Source organism: Rhinolophus ferrumequinum, chromosome 7 (genome assembly GCF_004115265.2).
Source record: "Rhinolophus ferrumequinum isolate MPI-CBG mRhiFer1 chromosome 7, mRhiFer1_v1.p, whole genome shotgun sequence".
Classification (NCBI taxonomy): Eukaryota; Metazoa; Chordata; class Mammalia; order Chiroptera; family Rhinolophidae; genus Rhinolophus; species Rhinolophus ferrumequinum.
In genome coordinates this window covers 29,789,412-29,811,545 of record NC_046290.1, presented here as the reverse complement: position 1 = coordinate 29,811,545, position 22,134 = coordinate 29,789,412, and positions in this window count along the sequence as shown.

Below are 22,134 nucleotides of genomic sequence, written 5' to 3'. Positions count from 1 at the left end.
CATGTTCTCGTAACAGGCAACATGGGATAAGAGAAAAGCCATTGGTTTGGAATCAGATGCACCTGTCTTCCTATCCTGGTTCCATGGTTTCTCACATGCATGGCCTTGCGGAAACCATTACACCTCCTTTTTAGGTCTTAGTTCCTTCATATGCAACAATGGGATAAAAATGTTAAAACCAGCTCATGGAATTGTAGTGAAGAATACAAGGGACCGTTTATGTAATACAAGAGCATAAACCTGGCAAAGGGGTGGGCACTCAATGAATACTACTTCATAATGATATCTGCCTAACATGTTTTTTTATTGTGCTACATGAGGTTCCATTCTAAATTACTGATAACTCTCTTCTTCAGATGAGGCCTAATTTGGCTTCTACAAAAATCATCTTAAAAGTTGAAATTTCAAAACCCTGTTAAGTTTAGAGACAAGCCAAAAAGACTTTGCTACTGCCCTCTCCCCACCTTTTTTAAAAAACTCAAAACAGTATCATATAACTTCCAGGTATTTATTACTATATTGATTTTAAACTTTTGCTTGTGAGAGATATATGTATATTAAACTGAATATTTCCCCATCTTTTCTATATGCAAATAGGATTTTTTTCACCTTGGGTATTTATTTCAAAGGAGGAATATATTCTAACATTTCTTTTATTTAAAAGTTAAATATTGGAGCTTCAGGCTAACAATGCCATAAAAAGCATAGATAAAGACAGAATTGCTCTTAGGTTTGATATTGCATAAATCTTTCTTCTTCAGAACATTAAACTAATGAATAATCAATCATGATTTGGAAGAGATTATTCCTCTAGTTCCATATATGGAATAATTTAGTCAACTCCTAATTATTAAAGAGAAGTGTGTGTGTGTGTGTGTGTGTGTGTGTGTGTGTGTGTGTGTGATCTTAATCTTAAAAGGTGACCATCCAAAACATCATAGCCTATATGAAAACGTCTTTTCAGACATTTTTGGGTAACTAGTATGTTCAAGGTATCATGAAGAGGATCCCAAAAGCATAAGATTTAGTCACTGGCCCAGGAGCTTGTCCTACAGGACACATAGGGCATTTACTAAGGACAGTGTGATAGGAAGCCTATGAGTGGGGTTGGTAATACAAGCTGTGAGAGATGAAAGGAAGAAGAGATCCTGTCAGGCCGTGTGATCAAAACAGTCTTAATGAATGTGACTGGGCTTGAACTTGGTCTGAAATAATGGGTTGGATTTTGATAGATGATGAGGAGCAGAAGTGGCAAGAAATAGAGGTGAACAGGATAGTAGAAGCTATTTCATGACTATGTGGAAAATAGTAAATTATGAAAAAATTTACAACTGAAAACCAAGGCAGCAGATTAATTAAATCTCTTAGAATTTTCAACATAGGGACCAGTCTGAAAAAACATGTGACAATGCATACCTGTGAGGACCCAAACATATTTATAAGTAACAGAAACTACGTATTTTACACATCGGAATCATAAGAGTTAAAATACAATATTCTGGAGATCCAAGATGGCAGAGTAGAGAAACACTGTGCCTATGTCCTTCCATGAACACATTAAAATTACGACTAAATTATAGAACACACCACCTTGAGAATCATCTTAAGTCTAACTGAACAAAGACCTATAACTAAAAACATAAAGAAGCCACATCAAGACTGGTAGGAGGGACGGAGACGCAAAACGGGCTCCACACTGCCCTGTGGTGGTTGAGGGATATCTCAGCTGTGGAGTTTCCCCCACCATAAATGGGGGACTCCAGCCCTCACACACCAGTCTTCCCAGCTCAGAGTGTTGGTACCAGGAAGAGGAGCCCCCACAACTGCTGGCTGTGAAAAACATTGGGGATACCAACTGTTTGGGTGGGATGGAAAGCTGCAAGAAACCCCAACGTCCTCTTAAACAGCCTGCACACAGACTCATTCGCTCGCAGGCACTCACCTTGGGCTCCAGCGAAGGTACGGTGATTCAGGGAGCATTGGAAACATACAGGGAGAAAACTGAGGTATGTGGCTACATGGAGCAACTGGAGGACAGTTGGTATTTTCCCAGTGAGGGGTCCTTCTCCTGTGCAGCCTGCAAGCAGGTGTTATCTTTCCTATGTTAAGCCCGCCCCCATAGGCCAAATCTGAATCTGATTGGCCTGGTGAGCTCTGCTGCTTCGCCCTGCTGTCTCAGCTGGGACTCAGCTCCACCCAACTCACACACTGCTGGAAGCACTTTCTCCATGAGTAACCAGCCCCTCCCACATTGCAGTCTTTCTTGAAAAACTATTGGAGTCCACAGGCCCCAGGTAGATGGTAACTGGCTTCGGTGTTCTCTGAGACTTTTGTTGAGTTGCTCCAGGCACAGCACTGGCACCAAACCAGAGTCTACATTAATCTGGTGACCACAACTCTTCTCACTTTAGTGACTCCCTGAACTGGCCTCACCCAACTCGCATACTGCATAAGGCTTTATCAGTGACTGAACCTTAAGGGAGCCAGCAGGTGGCAGCAGGCCTCAGGGTGTCCTGGCTTTTTTCTGGAGTTACCCCAGACCTGGTACTGGTGGCAGTCATCGAAAGATGACAACCACAGATCACTTTGTAGCTTCTACCAGGTAGTCCCCAGCCAGTCACAGGTAGTGGCTAACCTGGACATGTACCGGAGCCCTTCCCAAGAGCCCCAGAAACAACACAGTTGGAGGTTGCTTCAGACCATAGCAGAACACTGCTCAATTAGCCCTATAAGTGGCACACACAAAAGGTGGTTTTAACAGGCACCGGAGCCTGCTGGGGTGAATCCCACTCAGTGGGGTAAGCCCCCTGCACATTAGTCCAGCAGCTGTGGACATGGCCAAACCCCACAGCCAGTCAGCCTGAGGGTCAATCCCACGCCCTGACATGCCAATAGCAATCAAAGCTCAACTATAACAGGACAGCACATACAACCCACACAAGGGACACTCATGGAGCACCCAGCTCAGGTGACCAGAGAGACTGTGCCAGGGCCCCACAAGGCACGTACTACATTAGGCCGACCGGCCAAGACTGAGAGTATAGCAGATCTACCTAATACACAGGAACAAATACAGAGAGACAATTAAAATGAGGAAACAAAGAAATGTGTCCCAAATGAAAAAACAGAAGAAAATTCCAGGAAAAGAACTAAACGAAATGTAGGTACGCAACCTACTAGAGACAGAGTTCAAAATAATGGTTATACGAATGCTCAAGAAACTTAGTGAGAATTTCAACAAAGAGATAGCAAGCATAAAAAAGAACATAGAAACCATAAAAAAGAAACAGCCAGAAGTGAAGAATACAATAACTGAAATGAAGAATGCACTAGAAGGAATCACCCAAACTAGATGAAGCAGAGGATCAAATCAGTGATTTGGAAGACAAGGTAGCAGAAAACACCCAATCAGAACAGCAAAAAAAAAAAAAAAAAAGAAACCAAAAAAAAGAGGATAGTTTAAGAGACCTCTGGGACAACATTAAGTATAGCAACATTCGCATCATAGGGTACCAGAAAGAGAAGAGAGAAAGCAAGAGATTGAGAACCTATTTAAAGAAATAATGACTGAAAATTTTCCAAACCTGATGAAGGAAATAGACATACATGTCCAGAAAACACAGAGAATCCCGAACAAGATGAACCCAACAGGCCTACACCAAGACACATTATAACTAGAATGGCAAAAGTTAAAGACAAAGAGAGAATCCTAATAGCAGCAAGAGAAAGGCAACTAGTTAGTTACAAGGGAGCTCACAGAAGACCGTCAGCTGATTTCTCAACAGAAAGTTTGCAGGCCAGAAGGGATTGGCAGGAAATATCCAAAGTGATGAAAAGCAAGGATCACTATGAAGACTTCTCCACACACAAGGCTAAAATCGTTTAAAATAGAAGGACAGATAAAGAGCTTCCCAGACAAAAAACCAAATAAATAAATAAGCTAAAGGAGTTCATCACCATCAAACCAGCATTACAAGGAATGTTAGAGGAACTTCTTTAAGATTGGGGGGGGGGAGATCAAAATTATTAGTAATATAATGGCAATAGCTACATATTTATCACCAATTACTTTCAATGTAAATGGATTAAATGCTCCAATCAAAAGATATAGGAGGGTTGAATGGATAAGAAAACAAAACCTTTACATATGCTGCCAACAAGAGACTCACTTCACATTGAAAGACACCCACAAACAGAAAGTAAAGTAATGGAAAACATTATTTCATGAAAATGTAAACAAACAAAACAAAACAAAAATCTGGGGTAGCACTATTTATACCAGACAGAATAGTCTTAAAAATAAAGGATACAAAAAGAGACAAAGAAGGACCCAATAATCACACACCTGAGTATTTATCCAAAGAAACACAAAATGCTACTTCCTTCCAGGGGACATGTACATCCATATGTTCATTGCAGCATCATTTACAATAACCAAGATGTGGAAGCATCCTGGGTGTCTGCTGATGGATGAATGGATAAAGATGAGGTGGTAAATATATACAGTGGAATATTACTCAGCCATGGAAGGGAATGGGTTCTTGCTATCTGCGGTGGAATCGATGGACCTGTAGGATATTGTGCTGAGTGGAGTATAGGACAGAAAAAGACAGATGCAATGTGATTTTGCTCACATGTGGAATCTAAAAAACAAAATAAACAAACCAAAGAGAAACAAACGCATAGATACAGAAAATATTTTGATGGTTGCCAGATAGGAAGGGGTTTGGGGAGTATGGGTGAAAAAATGGGAAGGGATTAAGAAGTACAAATTGGTTGTTACAAAGTAGTTATGGGGATGTAGGTTATAGCATAAGGAATATAGTCAATAATATTGTAATAACTGGATGGTGTCAGATGAGTACTAGATTTGTTGGGGTGATAAATGGGAGAGGGTTAAGGGCAGGAGGAAAAATGCGAAGGGATTAAGAAGTACAAATTGATAGTTACAAAATAGTCATGGTGTGAAGTAAAGCATAGGGAATATAGTCAATAATACGGTAATAACTATGTATAATGCCAGGTGAGTACTAGGCTAGTCAGAGGGATCATTTCTTAAATTATATAAATGTCTAATCACTATGAAGTACACCTGAAATTGATATAAAATAATATTGAATGTCAACTGTAATTGAAAATTAAAATGGGGGGGAAGGTGGAGGGGAATAAGAGGTCCAAGTTTCCAGGTGTAAAACAAATAAGTCGTGGGGATGTAATGTACGGCACAGGGAATATAGTCAATAATATTGTGATAGCGTGGCACAGTGTCAGATGGTGACTGGACTTATCATGGTGATCAATTCTTTAGGTCTATAAATGTTGGTAACTACGGTGTAACCCTAAACCTAATATAATATTGTACGTTAGCTATATTTTTAACAAAAATCTTTTTAAAATACAGTATTCCATCACACACTGAAAAAATCTTATCTGAGTATCTATTCACTGGCTTACGGGGAAAAATGGTTTTCTGGGTATGTGAAAGAGTAGACACATTGGATCATCTGAGGGACATGTGCAATATGTGTTAAGATCTTTCTACAAATTCTGCATAACCCTAAGTAAGTGGATAAACAGGCATTGGATACTCTGCCAAAAACATTCTTTCCCATTCCAAACACAAATGAGCATATTGTTTCGAAACTTTTTCATCTTTTCTCCTTCTTCCCTAGTTTTTCCCTAACTTCCACTCTTTACACAGGTATTGCTATGGAGTACATTAACTAGAGAATTTTCAGAGGAATATGGGTTTCTTTCAGTCAACCTGAAAAAAAAAAAGTTTACAAATAAATATGCACTTTAAAGAAACTCCTAAAATCTTCTCTGGAATAACAGATTCTCTTTCTTTTTAACTTTATGTCAGGTTGACATCAAAAACAAGATTATAGAAATGCTTTTCGTGCTTGGAGCAACTCAGCTGGCATTCACTAATATAGTTTGTTTCAACGACATATGAGGCAAATAAAATTGATCTATTTAGGCTAATTTCCTCCTCCAAGGACAATCTAAGGGAGATTGCCCAGGGACAACGGGCAGTTCCTACATAAGACAATGTCCATCTAACCTGAGGGCAAGAAAACGAGTGTGCCCATGCCAAAATAATCCATCTGTAACCTGCTGTTTTAATTACTGGGAACTGCCTTACAAATGACACAAATAACAATGCTATAGCTTAAGAAGGGGAAAAATTATCTTAATTGACCTTGGTAGACTTTCTCTCTAAAAATAGATGAAGTATATCAATTCTCACAGGTAGTATTAACTCTGTTCTAATTAGTATATTTTTCCTGAGAAATTAATGGTAAACAACATCATAATGAGAAAGTTTAAAAACAGGTTATTCGACAGATTGACAGTTATTTATAATGATATTTTATACTTGTTCTGCTCATTATATTCTTTATTTCATTTCATCCATCTTTAATAAATTTTGACTTTATCTTATAAAATTTTTATATATTTTAACCTTTTTTTATTCAATGCACACTTGTTTTCTATCTCCATTTTTGTTTCCTTTTTAAATGTATTTTAAAGGTTTAATGTATAACATGTAACTTGTTACAGCATTATCCAAAAGAACAAATGATATAGGCCAACAAACCCCTACTAAGTAGCATCACTTACAATCAAGGATCTGAGAGCTTTTTCTGGAAAAAGCAAGATAATAAATATTTTAGGCTTTGTGCGCCATGTAGTCTCTGTCACATTCAATTCTGTTGTACCACAAAAGTGCAGCCATAGACAATGAATGGGAGTGTCTGAATTCTAATTAAATATATTGAAAAACCCAATTGATAAGGCTGGATTTGGTGGTGCCAGTAGTAGTTTGTTGATCCCAGACATAAATAATTAAAACTCAGCTTGGAGATGTGAAAATCCCTTAGAAATCAAAATCTTCTTTCTTACTGCTATAAGTAGTAGTAAAGAAGTTCAAATTTAAAGGTTTTCTTCAGTCCTAACAATGAAGCTCAATGTAGTACTGGCTCATTTCCTTACAGTGATTTTTTTTATGTTTTTCTTCTGAATAGAAAAACTTGACCAAGCTGGAAGTGTTTCTTCAACATGTTTAAAGATGTCCTTACCCATTGTCGGGTTAAGGAGTCAAGGAAGAACCAGAGGAGGCAGACACCATACCAACTTCCTTTCTGGCCATTATAAATATTGTAGTCTCCTTACTCAACATCAACATCCCAAACGCATAAAGCCTAAAAATGGATTCTTCCAAAACACTGGCGAACAAGTTAAAGTGATACTAAAAAGAAAGTAAGTCTATTTCAAAGCCCCAGAAGTCAAAGTAAACATCACAGAGCTCTTTGTCTACCTCTCTGTGGAATATTTAGTCCATGTAGTCAGCCACCCTTTTCTGGACCACAGGGAACAAAGTGGACAAGGTTGGCACAAAGAGACACTGTAAGATGAGATCAAATGTGTTAAATCTGAATTTTTATTTTCATGGCTTGAAGCATATGGGAAGAAAATAGGTATTTTCCTCTGCTTCCCATCTCAAGCATTAACAATACTCAGGAGCCTGCCGGAGATATTTGTTACTCTCCTTATAACAGATGGTTAAATAAATAACAAAAGTATTTCCCTTTGGAAAAAAAAGCTCTAAGTGAAAGTATGAAGATGAAACCTATTGTCATAAATAAATTCTAGTGAAGATTTTTATTCAAATGCCATATCATCAGACAACCTTAAAAGAATGACAAATCTATTTCTTTGGTATCATCAAATATAAAACATATAGGATAATAACAAGCTAGCATTTCACAGATTATTACATTAAAACACTTTGATTTGAAGTTAACCTATCCTCCGTGACTCTAAAAGAATTGAGTCAAATAGACCCGTCATTTATATAATTATTTCAATATCCATTTATCTCCCTACCGCTCTTCTGTTATTTAGTGTATGCAAATCTACTCAATACCTACTATGCATGGGCACTGACCCCCCTGCTGAGTAAAAACATAAGGACCTTGCCCTTCACAGCTTAGTGAAGAATTTAAAGAGATAACGACTGTAAAAGAAATGAATATTTTTCTTATACTGTAACTTCTCGAATATGATAATAGTCTTATTGTACACACAGACGAGGGACCTGATGGGACCTGAGAAAAGAAAGATGATCTCCACACTGAGGGAACTACTTGTGCAAAGACCAGGAGGTTTCCCTACAATTTCAAGCTACAGAAAAGGACAGAAGTTTGTATGACTGAACACAGTGCTAGGGAGCAAGGAAAGAAAAGGGTCCAGGGAGATAGATGGAGAAGCATCACGAGTGGTCTCACCGAGATCCTGCACAGGAATTAAACAATGAGGAGGCGACAGAATGATTGAATCAGGTGGAGGAAAACTAGGTGAGAGGGAAGGAGACTGGTAAAAGTTTCCAGTCAGTTTTATTCCCTATTCATATTTAAATATAGAGTCATTCCACAAAGAGCAGAAACCTACAGCTTCAAACTCCAGAATCCAACATTTTCTTTCTTCAGCACTGTACATTATCAAGACCAAAGACAAGAGCAATTGTGTTACTAGAAAACTAGTAAATGTCTATGGTAATGAACATATATATGGCTGAATTATGTAAGTCCCTCAGAGAAATACTGTTATGACCATAAAATACAATTAAAATGCATTGTTGTATTGTTTTCTTCCTATTTTGAATGGTTATGTAATGTTTCCCTGTTTCCTGACTTACGAAAACATAAACACACTAACATTTCATCGAACATACCCATGTTGACCAGTGGCCCTCCTCATTCAAGTCAGGCATGCCTAAGTCTCTACCACCACTTCTCATTAGATTTAAAAAAATGTGGCATGCCAACCTATGACATGACAGCAATACGGAAAGAGAAGACAAAAACGTTCTTAAAAAAACAAAACGGGGGGCTAGATAATAAAGAGAAAAAAATTTAATTGTTCTTCAGATCATTGTGTGAGTTTAGTTTTTAAATTTGTTTGGACCTTGATTAGGGAAACTCTATTTTCATATGGTTAATGATTAAAAATAACAAGTAAGCATTAAGAATATTTCAATCTTGCCCTCTTTTCACCCTCAATATAAAACAATCAAAGACGCATTTCCCAATTTCATTTTACATATAGCAAGCAAAACTCTTAGCTTGTGTTAAAGGTGCAGGCATATTTCTCCACCCACTTCCCTTCATTCCTAATATGTTACATTCTATTCTGACTTGAGGCTTTGCTCTGCTCATGGTCTTTCTCCTCCATGAAACACTGCTCTCCTCCACCCCCTGCCCGCCATTCATTATATGAATGCTTTTTTGTCTTTCAACACCTAGTTCATGTATCTGCTTTTTGGTGAGATCTTCTCTGCTCTTCCCTGAGTTAGGTACCACTCTCTGAGTTCCCATTGTCCTTATTATTATCATCTTTCTAATGCAGAATTTATAAAGTTGAATTGTAATTCTTTGCCTTTTTTCTTGCACTGAACTGTGAGTTTCTTGAGAACAGCGATCACGTGTGATTGCAATTTTTGTGTGAGCCATCACTTAGTAAAATGGCAGGCATATAGTAGGCCCTCAATAAAAAATAAATAAATTATTCACATGGAAATACAAAATAACAGTGAAATCAAACAATCTTTACTTAAATTATTATGCAGATTGTAGGATCCATTAATTTCCCTAAAGTCATGTTCTTTCTTTTTACAAATTCAAACACGGAGCTGTTTTTTTATAAATTGATATAAAACCTTTACTTAGCTTTGCCTCCCAATGGTTTAGAATAAGTCAAAGGCATTAGCCCACATTGTCTCTTAGCCTTTACATTTAAAGGCAAAACTAGAAGTTTTACATACTTATAATATATACATATCACATTTATAAATACATGTAAATAAATGTAAATTATAGTGAATTCCACTTTTATGTAATATTGATACGTAAGAGGATTTTAATCATTGCAATTAGTATCAGAAGCTCCCCAACACAAAGTAAAATTATTAAGCAATGAACTTATCTAAAATGATACATTTTAACTGTTCTGCATTTGAGGGTTTGGTTATTGTTTTTGTTGTCGTTGTTTTGTTCTCTTGGCCTGAATTCTACTTAGCAGAAACGTTTAGTCTTAAGGTTACAGACCACTAAGTTCTTGAGTAAATTACTTGCTAAGAATTTTCAGCTTCTTGAGATTTTTCCTCCTCAGCTGGCAGACATGCAGCTATTCTAGGTGCTTTGAAGACCTCTGGTGGTAAAAAGAAAGTATTGTTCACCTCACACATCACAATCCATGAAATTAAATTTCTCTTGATGCACTTTCTTTCTGATCTTTCATTTCTATTTCACACAGAAATATTTCACTAGCTGATACATTTTCCCAAGATATGTACTTCTGTTCTAATAACTACTTCAGACTTAGCTTTTTAACTATAAAGTGAGCTAACAATATCAACAAGAACAACAAAACCCCAAGCAATTAAGCATACTGAGGATATGCCACCTATCGAGATAGTTTCAAAGTCTGAAGATTTAGCTTAAAAAGGAGAGGCAAATTTATTCTGTATTGCTCCTAAATATAGAAGTTGAGCCAGAAAATTCTAATTCAACATAACAATTCTCTCTGCCAAACATGGAAAGGAATATTCACAAGGTTGAATTTCTAAGCTGTAGCTGGATAACTATTTGTAAAGCAAGCCTTAGAAGGGAGCTTTACATGTGAAAAAGTGACCTCTGCAGGTCTTCCTCACTTCAGTATTTGAGAATTTTCCATCTATAATTCAACCCACCCTTGCAAAAAAAAAAAAAAAAAAAAAAATCACATTATTAGGTTGGTGCAAAAGTAATTGCAGTTTTTGCAATTATTTTTAACCTTTTAAACCGCAATTATTTTTGCACCAACCTAATAACTTGTCACTTATATGAGCCATATACTGTTACAAACTTTTTTTTACATGCGAATTTAGGCAAGTGCCCGTCTTAATCTGGGACTCTCTCCCATGCAAAAATGTGAAGTGGTGGTGGTTAACTAAAATTCTGAGCATTGCAAGCCGGCTACAATGCCATCCTCATTGTACTTGAAGCATTCAAGGATTTTTTACATATTGCAGGGGTTCCACCATCTAGCTTGTCTGCTATTCCTACCTTAAGGCTGATGCTCTAGCCTTGGCTACGCAGTTTGCAGGCTTTAAGTGCTACACCTCTGAAAGTGGTAAGTAAGCCTCTTCATGCTCAAGAGTATTCAATTGAACTTCCTGCTGTAATTCAGATAATCTGCTGTTTGCCCCACAGCCTCTGGAACAGTGTTTCCCAGCCTTCATTGACCACTAGGATCACCTAGGGACCTAATTAAAAGTGAAGATTCTCAGAATCCTCTTCTAGATATTTGTCTGCAGTAGGGTCAGAGGTAACCTCAGGGATCTAAGTTTATTTTTACAATGATCACCAATGAGACTATGACTAGCAAGTCTGAGAATCATTACTCCAGAAAAATATTTGTCAAAGTAAGTTCTGTGCAGCACTTGCAGAAACATCAGATAAGGAGCATGTTGCAAATCCAGATGCCTGGGCTCCATCCCATTTTTAAACTGTAGAAATCATGTTAGTCTTGCTAAAATGATTTTCTTCATTTCTGGAAGAGCGCCTTTCACAACAGTAAAAGGAGATTATGTAGGAAAAGGCTATTCTAGCATTCAAGGCTAGAGATGATGGTAACTGGCAATAGAAATTGTAACATAGCAGTAGAAATGGTAAAAGTAAGCAGATTTTGCCGTGCTTCTGAAAAACATACACAAAACATTTGCTTTTGGTTTAAACATGTAAAGTATGTTTTTGTGTTTTTTCCTTCCTATATATTAACATCACTGGTAGATGTCCTCTTCCTTTCATTTCTCCAATTGTAGGATATATTTTACAAATAAAATTTAATTTGACTTTTTATGTTTTCAAAATAAAGTTATACTCAGAATCATAAGTAACACAAAAGCTGAAGACAAAAGTAAACTGTTGTTACCACAATGTGTAATATTTACAAGAATTAGTTGCTATAAACACATAAACAAACATGATAAGTATCAGAACTTGGGTAAATCCTATTAAAAATAGGCTCCAAATAATAAATCTTAAAATAGTGTATGTCTTAATTTCATATATGAGAAATATTGTTTAATGACTAAACAATTATAAAGGTAAACAGATTTAAAAAAAAAAGTAGAACAGAGCACTGTTCAAAAATTGCCATCATCTAACTACTTATATCCCCTCAAAATTAGCATTTTATTACACAAAAGTAGAAATTGCCTTTCCTACAAGCAATGTAATGATTCAGAAATGAATATAGAAATTTTGCTATTATTATGCAGATCATAATGTGGAAAAATCTATTATTTTAAAACTTAAAGATATTAATAAAAATGTTTTTATTAAGATGTTCCACACACATACACACAAAAAAAACACTTAAACTGCACACAATAAAGATTACTCTTTGGATTATGGAGATGGATGCAATTCTTAAAGTCAATTCTTATTGATGGCTTTAGCTCTCAGCTTCATGCTTTGCCTGGTTATGTCTAATAAAGATTATTCACATTGTATATTGGATGCTAAATATTCCTAAACACTGTGTATTGAAATTTATTACACTAAGTTTCAGAAATATGTACACCTCTTCCACCAGGCCTGAAATAGTGACATTTTTCAATAGAATACCATTATTTTACCTTCATTTGGCACTTTTTAATGTAAATGACCAGGTTATCCATACACGTATCTGTTCGGAAAGAAAATTATTACACTTTTCTCATTTACTCAAAATTGTCTTTATTAAAATAATTAGACATGGATATTTCTAATATCCAAATAGAATTAAAATAAACATCATGCTACTTGAAAAAATACAATGAAAAGCAGGATTTAAAGAAATGTAAACTTTTAAATATAAAAAAGTCACCTTTTAATTAATCCTGAAATACATCTTAATAAAACATTTTCAAAGGTCATACAAAGTTGGCAAAATAACTGGTATCCTAATTTCCAAATGAAAAAATAGAATTTCAGAGAAGTTAAGTATATATAGTCAAAGATCACATTCTCAGTGAGAAACAGCTGGAATTTGCACCTAGGTCTTCTGGATTCAAAATCATAAGATTGTACTATAGGAAAGAAATTATAGTAGGCTACCACAGACCTGTTGTTGAAAAGAAAGCACATAGAACATAGACTAATAATCTTATTATTGCATAGTCTATATATGTCTTCTTGTAATAATACTGTGAGCTTCTAGCCATTCATACACTTACCCCAATTTCCCCAAGGATATTTAGATTCCTCCCTATAGTATGTGATTGAATAAAATACGTTGCAAAGTAATCAAGGTTTTTCAGCATCACCTAAAGCTGAGCAATTGCCAATACCCATCTTTCTTAGGAAATGACTCATTGTGATGGGAGGTACAATGGCCTTGACTCTGATGAGTTGGTTGGTTTTTTGTTTTTTTAAATCTTTTCAAAGACAAATTATGGGAGACATAATTTGTCCACAATTACACATTAGAATGCTACTACAATAAATTTTTGGTACACCATTTAAGGATTGCACCTTTCAGAGTTCATTCCTGTACACCCAAAAGATCCATAACTACATCTTGTCTAATCACTCTCTGATGTTCATTTCCACTCACAGATGTAAACACGTTTTGAAATTAATTGACACTATAATGATATAAAAAATCTATCTGAAGCTTGCTACCTTCTTAACTTACTTTTTTCTTATTACTTTGGCACAGAGGGACACACATATAACCTAAACTAATTGTGATTTATTACATTTATAATATTTTGCCAAGTCAGGATGCACATATTTATTTCTAATTCCATTTTCATTTTAATTATATTGAGATCCCAATCCAAAATCTGCTGAAAATTCTAAATAGGCAGCAGAACATTATGCAATTATAGCACAATTAACATAACTATATTGGGGAATAAATATATGCATAATTGTATTTTTTTCTCAGGACTTTCTTTTAGACATGGACTTGCCTTGCTTCTCCCTATATTTTTCTGTGTGCAGAAGTCTTATTGTTGCACTCAGTCCTGGAGTGCTGGCGGCCTCTGCCTACTCTTAAATTTCCCTACTTTGTGCCTGACTAACATGTCAAAACCTATGGCCTATCATGTGCAAAATCTTTAGACCATGGCAAGCTCTCAGGTAAGGTTGCCTGAAGCATCTGCTACACCTACTGAACAGGCTGATCCTCTTCAGCAATCTGTAGCATCCGTCCCTCCTCTCGTTGGCTACTGCTACCATCTGTCCCGGGTCACTCACCTGCTGCAGAGTTGTGTCTACTTGCCAGGCCTAGCCACCCCCATACCACCTGAGCCCCACTGCTGACAGAAGTCTACAAGTCTATCCAACCTGCATTGTCAGGGGAAACAGCATGGGTGAAAAAAATTGTTTTCTTTGCCTTTTACCAATCTGTGTTTAATTTTAAGAATGTCTCATTATCTTCTCCCAAAGAAAGATGTGTTCAATAAAGGAGAAAGAGAAGAGGGATGAGTCAGAGAAGGAGGAGGAAGAGGAGGGGTGGAAGAGGAAGAAGAAAAGGCGAAATTAAGAGGAAGAGTTATATGAAAGGCTGTTTGTCATTAGAAGTGAATTGATAAAAACAGAATTTTCTCTGAAGAAGAGGTTAGAAGTCACCTCTGAACTGAAACTTTCCTTTTGCATATTTAGTGAGTGATCCTGCTCTATTAAATATCATAATTTACCCCTAGCATTTCAAGGAGCTTGCATTGTTTATTTGTGATTTATTGATGAAAGGATCAATAGCACTTTTTTCCAGCTATTATTTCAACAAATCACAGTGTAACCTTGCTTGGACTCAGTGCCTCAGACACAAAGGGAAAAGCAATCTATCAGTCTACCTTTCATCGACATTTTGTCCCAGACTGCTCTGCTCCATTTGCGGACAGATTGCAGAGTCGGTAAGATACAGAACCGATTGTCATTCTTCTTTTTTGCTGAATTTACTTTATACTTCACATGAGATCATTCAACCTCAGGCATCTAGCAAAATTATAATCACATACACTTCAAATTAAGAAATCTACTGTTTTTATATAATGTTTGGCATTTCATTAAGGGTACATAACTTTCCAGATAATGATTTAGAAATTGGTAAATATCAACATTTAAAGTACTAAATCAATTACATTTAATGTTATTTCTCTCAATCATCTAGCTCTACACACTATAACACGAATTTTGTCAATTTCCATTACTATCTGTGGGACACTTCACTTGGCTTTATTTGAGAAAGGTTGTTTTCAAAATTACTAGGCTCTATTTTCCTAAGAATTGGAACTCTCTTGGGTAACACAGAGTCATAGGAAAATGCAACATGTTAATGATAGAAAAAGAAAAGCTATACAAAAAAATAGTGAAAGATTAGAAGTTCATTAACTGTTTAACCATAAAGGAACGATGAAAAGAATTGTGGGACAGTAACCCAAAAAATACATTGCAGATATTTAACACTATATCTGTGAGAAATTTATAACAATATAGGAACAACATGAGGTGTACTTGTAAAAAAAACACACCAGAATATGATATCGCTTATACCCAACTATGACAATCCCTAACAGCAGGCATAGATGAAGCATTAAAAGGAAATATACTGAAGGTTAAAGACACTGCCTTGGAACGATAAAATTTAGAATGGGTTTTTCTTCTTATTTTTCCTTTTTGTACTTTCCAAAATTTCTATATAAAAAAGTAAAATATATTTTTTAAATGGGAAACTATATAGCTTTTCTCCTTTCTGTTAGTCAGACCTCCACAGTATGGCTTTTTTACTTTATAACAATGACCTTTTCTGATCCAGGAAATAACATCTCAAGGTGGGGAAGCAAATTCAAAACCAAATGTTCATTTGCTTTGAATTACCTATGACGTTGGATTCTTCACCAATAATTTAAAGCTAAAATAAAAAAACACTTGGAAGTCATATTATTTTTAATTTTAAATTCAACATAGTGGATAGCATGTGGGTAGCATGAAAAGTGTTAGTTTAAAATTGCTTTTTTTTTCAAAGTGCCAAACTATCAAATGGAAAAGGAGAAATGTCCATGAAAAAAATATTGCTCCATGAAAATATAGCAGGTTTAGAGAAGCAAGGACTAAACAAGTAATGATTTATATGATTAACGAATTTACATAGGGAATGAGTTATCTATAGAACAGTAATTCAATTGAATTTGTTAAATTTCACTTGTATTTAAAAAAAGGAAAATAGTATCATAGCACAGTTTTTGCTTTAATTTTAAAAATATTATTATTTCTCTAACAATCACTGGTTAAGAAACTATCCTTTAAAATATGTCTTCAGGTCTTTTTCACATACTGGTAATATATGACCCCGAGTATCATGTGAGTTCATAGATTAACCATGTGAGAAATAGTACAGTATAATTATCTATCAGTTTCAATCTATCTTAGACATTTCCAGATGACCATAACTTGCAATTTAAAAACAACAACAATAATAAAAGGACTGACAAACCATATTTTAGTTCTCAATAGGATACAAAGATAGTCTGGGATAACAAAGATTACAGTGAATTTTCCAAATAGTTTACACAGTTGATGGCCTATTCCAAAGTACTAGACAAATTAAATGCAAATCAGTGCTTTTTCATACAATAAAACTAGAACATTACTTTCAAAATAAAGCAAACCTCCCATGAACTGAATGTGGCACACCTTGGACTATTTATGTGACAGAGATTGCCTAAAGGGAGAAAAGATAAATCTCATTCTTATACAAGGACCTAGAGTTCATATTTATTTATGTACATATTTGTTTGATTTTTTCAAATTAATATACCTAAGATAAGGGTGTACTACAAAACACATACTACATGGCATAAGGTGATTTATCTTTTGATATCCTGGATGACAATTGGAAGCAAATACTATTTATCAAAATCATGTTTGGAGAGGCTACTGATTAGTACATGATTTAATTTCCTATGATGGCCTAAAGTCTCATTTTCAAGTCAAAGGTTCAATTCTCCTCTTCCATATCCTAGATTTCCTGATGTCAAATGCAGTCTCAGAAATATGTAGATACTTTATTAGAAAAACACTGATATACTACCAGAGAAAATGCATGGTTAACTGTGTGTGTGTCCTGGGATGATATTGGGGGAACAGAAAGAAAAGTAGGAGATAAATGTACATATCAGGTAGATTTAAACTATATTAAAAATATGTATATAACAATTAAAGACTGCAAGGAAATATTTCAAAAATCCTTGAAAAATATTTAGCAATATCTAGGATCACAGTAATCAGCTAAATTCTATATGGTTAAACTTTCTTTGATGGTTCAGAGCTTCTCAATCTAGGAATCTTCATTTTGAATGAATAATCATCCTTCCTTTGGGGTATAGAAATTAAAGGAAATTGAGTTCTCAGACTTCTAACTATAAGATGCATTCCAGAAGTTGTTTCATCTCACACACACACACACACACACACACACACACACACACACACACACATTCTCTACATACACTTATTTTTAGACGATTCGTCTCTTACCCTCAAAGAGGAATATAGAAATTAAAATCAATTAATTGAAATAGTTTTATTAAACTCAAATGATAACACATATGGAGCTAGACCTAAATATCTTACTAACTAGCATATTTTAATATTTCAAAACTTAAGTTCTGTGTCCATTAGGAGAACTCACATGTCTTTAGAATGTGAAACGAAGACATTGAATAAGGAAAAGTGAGAAGTAATGAAGCAACAACAAATCCACTGCCATGATTGACTATGTAGTAAAATTGAGTTTCTCAAACTAAGGTTTGTACTACATTGCCTCAGGGTTTCATGAGTCCTCTGAGAATTTTAAAATTTTACTTTTTCATTTTAAAGGAAAACCTTAAAACTAATTTTGACAGGATTAAAGGCAAAACTCTTTTTCAGTGATAATTATCATGAGCAAGACAGTTTAAAGGTGTAATCCTTTAAGTTCCCTAATTCACTGTTTCTCAAATTAGCGAATCTTATAATTATCAGAGACTGATAAGAAAATTTCTAAATATTTACATGATGCCTATGAGTCCCAAATTTTCCTGATGGTAGAAATCATGGGGGAGCTTCATTAAATACATAAATATATAAAAGTCCATCCTGTGCTATAACTAACCAACCAAATTCAGTTAAGTATACCATGCAACATGGCAATGGTTATTTAAATTATTGTGAAATTGATCCTCTTATTTGTAGAATTACAACAATTTGAAATCCTATCTCCATTAGAGTAACTTTTCTTCATCCAAATGGAAATGTCCTGTCTCTGCACGTAAGAAGTTGAAGATACAGTTAATAAACTGAACTATTTGAATTTTATGAACTTTTAAAAATGTACTGAGACGATAGAGAGCATAGTCATATCTGAATTTGCTCTGATTTTTTACTGCTTAAAAAAAAAAATAATCCAAGTACTTTTAGCTCTAATGTGATACCAGGCCCTTTGGCATGAAGAAAAACAAGGGAATAATTTCCTGTATTTTTGGTGCTAATTCACTCTGAAGCCTGCTTCTGAGTCTTACCTTAAGGTTTTTAATAGACCTGGGGAAATATATCATGAAATGGATCCGTTTTTAATATTATGTCTTATTTACTGTTGGCCCTCAAAAGTTCCCAGTCAACAGTCTAAAGGCCAATGGAGCTCACTAACCCTCAATAACTACTTTTAAACAGATTGCAAATTTCATTATGGAACCAAAATTTAAAGGCAATAGCTTGAAAAGATTAGAAAGCAGCTCTCCTTGTGTCTGTTATTTGGCCAAGCCAAAGAATAAAGGATCTCCCCACCTATTTTCTATTCACTCAGGAAAGGAAAGTGTAATGATCATTTCTATCTTCTGGCTCTTTCCAGGCTGAGCTTTCTTATCTCATTATAATTTCCCTTTAGCCTCCCATGCTCCAGATATAGTCTCCTTTTTGTTTCTCAAGACTGAATCCTTCTAACTCTTAAGATCCAAATGTTATTTCATAGAAAGGCCTTTTCTGATAACCCTATATAGAATAGCCACTTCTGTTTATCGTTATTTTTTTCAAAGAACAGAAGCTTTGTTTGTCATGCTTACATCTGTATACCCAGCACATATCACGGTCCTTGGTCCCAGAAGTGCTTGATAGAAAGTAAATACATAAATAAGAGAATAAATTTGTAAATCCATCTTACATCCGGTATTCACCTAAATATTAGAGATGCAGACTTACATCAGACATAAAGTCGTGGAACTTAACTGGACCGGAAATGTTAGATAAATTTAAAATCCTACATAGGAAAAGAAAAGGGGACGGATGCCAAAGATATTAAGGAGGGTGAATTAACCGGCTGTAAGAGATGAGGAATATGTTGGAATTTTGACCTTAGGTTACAGTCTTAAGTAGCTACACAAATAAAGGTGGTATTCACTGAAATAAAAATATAGAAAAGGGCCATATTGTTGTGAAAATATAGAAGGAAGGAAGATATGTGTTAAGAGTCCAGCACATTGAGTTTGAACTGTCCAGTATGTGTACTTTTTCTACAGCACCAAGCAGTTAACTCAATTCTCCAGATACTGACCAGGTGGTCCACGAATTTAACTCAATTCTGAAACTATCTACCTGGAGTTAGCCACCAAATCCCACAGGGCTTAGTAAGGGCTTAGTAACACAGGACTGACCTTCCGCTACCAACTCACACATCAAACACAAGTCCAGGTTGTCATCAGTGCTTCTGATGGACGTGCTATAGATCGGAGGTCTCCCCATGAACTCCTCCTTGGGTTATATTAATATGCTAGAGCAGGCCACAGAACTCAGAGAAACAGTTACTTATTAGATCAACAATTTATTATAAATGGTACTAATAAATGATACAGATGAACAGCCAGATGGAATTGATGCATAGGGCAAGGTATGGGGGAAAGGGTACAGAGCTTCTGTGCTCTCTGAGTGTGCAGCTTTCCCCAAATCTCCACTTGTTCACCAACCTGGAAACTCTCCAAAGTGGTCCTTTGGAGTTTTTATGGAGGGTTTATTTCTTAGGCATGATTGATTAAATCATTGCCCATTGATGATTGAACTCAATCTTCAGTCCCTCTTCTCGCCCTGAAGCCAGAGGTGAGAGTGAAAATTCCAACCCTTTAATCACATGGTTGGTCCCTGACAACCAGCCCCTTCCCTTAGGTTACTAGGGGCTTCCCAAAAGTCACCTAATTAAAATAACAAAAGACACAGGTATTGTTCTCATCACTTAGGAAATCCCAAGTGCTTAAGATCTCTGTGCCAGGAATGGGGATGAAGACCAAATACGTATTTCTTATAACAAATCACAGTATCTGTCTATTAGATACAGAAGTTGAGATGTTAAGGGGCATATAGATAAAAATATCTGAATATTCAGGACAGAGATATGTGTTAGAAATTTAAATCAGGCATCTTTGGTACATACAGAGATAGTACTAGAAACCATAGGAAGAAAGGAAGTAAGCCAAAGAGCATCAGTAGAATGAAAAGACATGAAAGTCATGGACAAAATCTGAAGGTGTATGTTCAAATTGGCACTCCTAGAAACAACATTCAAACTCATGCATGAGGGAGTAGCTGGCCTAGCATTCACAAAAGGAATAAAAAATTTCCATCGCACCTGGTTTTAAAGCTGTTGCCCATAACGATATAATTATAAAATAAAACATCCCCCTTGGCAAAACCATGTGCTGAAAGGAACAGTTGGAATAAAACCAGAAACTACTATCTTCTGAATATTGTGGGTACCAATATATCATAGCTTTTCGTAACTGTTACGCTTTAAGGGAAAAACAAAACAAAACAAACAACCAAACAAAACCTGACATTTACCAAAAGTGTAAAATTATCTCCTTAGAAAAGTCAGAATTGTCCATATAATTTGGTGGCCTGGAAAAATAGAAAATATGATAATACAAGTTTTAATTCAGTGTGTTATGTCTATCTGATCATCTTCCTTCTAAAGGAGTCTTCTTTTTCTATAACCACCTACACTTGAGCTATGAAAATTATAAGGGTAACATGTTTTCCAAGTACGTACAAATTTTAAAGTCCCATGATTAAAACATTATAATGTAAAGGCTTTTGTCTCACCCAAACACTCTCTTCTTTTCTAAATCACTACATAAGAAATATGGATACTTACAATGATGGTTTGAAAGGAAATCTGGAATTATTTCTTAAATGGGGAATTACAAATAAGAGGAAAAATTAAAATTTTAATTAAAAACTTAAAAGCAGCAGGCTGTTTTACTTTATATGTTTTTACACATTTAAAGACATTTTATCAAGTGAATATATTTTAACATCATCTTTTGAACTTCCATACAACTTATCTTTGCATATTCTCCCTTCATTCTTTCATCTCTCTGCTCTAATAAAATAACCAAGTTAGTTAATGAACAACTAACTAGACCTGTGTTAGATCCTGGGATACAAGCAGTGAACTAGACAGTGTTTGCCCATATATGAATCACCGTCAAGTTCATAAAGTCGAGCTCCAGCTAGATTTTTGTACTGGTTCACTCCATTATGATTTATTTTGGCAGACCCCTGATTAGGCCTCTCACCTCGTCTGCCTTGTAACAGAAGAGCCTTAACCGAGTCCAGAATACTATACCACCTGCCCTACCCCCACCAAAAGCAGGCAAAACAACAAATCAATTGGCCTGTTCTGGTTCTACAACTAGTTCTGCTTAGCATTTAGCAACTTCTTCAACATTTGAGTTTGTCTTCATTAATTCTGGCTCCAGAGAGGGAAAAAATATATTTTGGAGGAAGTAGTATATGAATTAGGACTTTAAAGGAAATTAAGTACATGGATTTATTTCCAACTGAGAAAAGCGCATGAGGAAAGACATGGAGATCTGCCCTCATGAAGCAGAACAGAATTACAAGCGTAACTTGAACACTTCCAATGCCTGGGGCTCCACAAGGAATGGGATACAATAAAGATATTATAACTAGAGTGAGAGCATGGATTTTAGTAGTGCAATGGGAGATAACAACGATGGCTCCTATTCATTGAGCAATATCTGCTTGGAAGCATGCACTGTACTTGGTAATA